We start from the raw sequence: 2,163 nt of genomic DNA, 5'->3' as shown, positions 1-2,163 counted from the left end.
GCTGACTCTGGCTAGGCGAGTTCATGGTTAATAAAGCCTAATGTTCATTCACTCTCTCAGTCTCGGTGAATTGACGGTACATCAGGTACACATTGTGCAGGAGAGGTGGAGAGAGTGAACATTGATGGTAGAGGATGGGGTGTCAAACAAACAGGCTGCTTTGTTCTGGTTGAGCTTTGTTGAGCTTCTTGACTGCTGTTGGAGCTGCACTCATCCAGGTAAGTAGAGAGTATTCCATCACATGCCTAACTTGTGTCCTTCGCTTTGTTTCTGGTGGGCGGGGGGATGGCTCAGAAAGTGAGTTACTTGCCACAGAATTGCCAGAGTCTGACCTGCTCTTGATGCACAGTATTTAGATGGTTGGTCCACTTCAGATTCTCGTCAATGGTGACCCCCAGGTTGTTGATAATTGGGGATTCAGTGATGGTAAGGCCATTGAATGTCAATGGGAGATGGTTAGAATTTTATCTTCTTGGAAATGGCCATTGCTTGGTACTTGTCTGACTTGAACATTCCTTGCCACTCATGAGCCCGAGCCTGAATATTATACTGCTTTGTAGCATTTAGACTCGTACTGTTTCAGTATCTAGCGAATGGTACTCAACATTGTGCAATCATCAGCAAACATCCCTACCTCTAACCTTGTGATGGAGAGAAGGTCATTGACGAAGCAACTGAAGATAGTTGGGCCTAGGACACTGCCCTGAGGAACCCCTGCCATGGTGTGCTGGAAATGAGATGATTGCCCTCCAACATCAACGGCCTTCCTCTGTGCTACATTGGGCTCCAACTTGTGGAGAGTTTAGCTCTTAATGCCCATTGTCTCCTGTTTTGCCAGCACTCCCTGATGCCACTCTTGGTCAAATGCTGCCTTGATTTCAAGGGCAGTCACTGCTCCCCCCTCTTTTTCAGCTCTTTTGCTCCATGCTGGGCCAAGGCTGCAGTGAGGTCAAGCATTGAGTGGCTCTGGTAGAACCCAAATTAAGCATGTGAGCAGGCTATGGCTGAGTAGGTGTCACTTGATAGCACTATTGATGAAACCTTGGGCTTCAATGAAGTTACTGTGAAAAGCTCCTAGTCGCCACATTCCGGTGCCTGTTCGGGGAGGCCGGTATGGGAATTGAACCCGCGCTGCTGGTCTTGTTCTGCACTGCAAGCCAGCTGTTTAGCCCACTAAACCAGCCTCTGTGGATTTGTCCTGATTTGTATGGACAGGACACACCAGGGCAATTTTCCAAATTGCCAGGTAGAAGTCAGTGTTGCAGCTGTACTGGAACAACTTGGCTAGGGTCCTGGCTAGTTCTGGAGCACAGGTCTTCAGTCCAATTGTCGGAATATTGTCAAGGTCAATAGCGTTTGCAGTATCCAGCGCCTTCAGCCATTTCTTGACATCACGTGGAGTGAATCAAATTGGTTGAACAGATACTACACTGGATCTTAGCCAAAAGGCCGAGAAGCAATGCAATCAAATCGGTTGAAGACTGACATCCGTGATGTTGGGGACCTCAGAAGGAGGCCAATTCTTGAACTTTATACTTCTTAAATTTCCCAATGCTATTATATTTAATTCACTGCACATCAAATTATCTATTTTGCAGAGAATGTTTGAGAGGACTAACTGAAGGTGGCAAGCTGCAAATGATAAAAGGCCCTGTAGTCCACGTCATGGCTATAACCAGTTAGTTAACAACCAAGCAATTATAGTAGTTTAGTTCTGTTGTTTAGGCCAACTTCTATCACCAATATCACAACAAAAATGACAGATCAAACGATCAACGAACTACTTGTGGATCCTTACTGGGCTCAATTGTCTGCTTCATTTTCTACATAGCAGCAGGAAGTGCACTTCAAAAGTAATTTATCGGCTCTGTAGTGCTCTGAGACAGGCTGAGGTTTTAGGTTTCCATTGTTGATCGTGGGTTCAAACACCATTCCACCCCACTTGAACGCATAATCTGGGCTGACAGTTCAGTGCAATACCGAGGGAATGTTGCACTGCCAGAGATGCCATGTTGGGGATGAGATGTTGAACCAAGGACTCATACACCTTCTCAGGTGACTATAAACTATCCCATGGCACTATTGCCCAGAGGAGTTCTGCTGGTGTCCAGGCCAACATTCATCCCTCAATCAACATCACTTAATAAATGGTTATCTGTCCAT

At 46.0% G+C, this 2,163-nt stretch overlaps 1 pseudogene; it reads right to left on the bottom strand.

The window, feature by feature from the left end:
- Positions 1–1,395: 1,395 nt before the first annotated feature.
- On the bottom strand, positions 1,396–1,461 carry LOC119975341 (annotated as a pseudogene).
- Positions 1,462–2,163: the final 702 nt, after the last annotated feature.

The sequence above is a fragment of the Scyliorhinus canicula genome, chromosome 12, assembly GCF_902713615.1.
Source record: "Scyliorhinus canicula chromosome 12, sScyCan1.1, whole genome shotgun sequence".
In the NCBI taxonomy this organism is placed as follows: Eukaryota; Metazoa; Chordata; class Chondrichthyes; order Carcharhiniformes; family Scyliorhinidae; genus Scyliorhinus; species Scyliorhinus canicula.
Note: the sequence above shows the minus strand (reverse complement) of the source record. Positions and strands in the feature narration are given on the sequence as shown.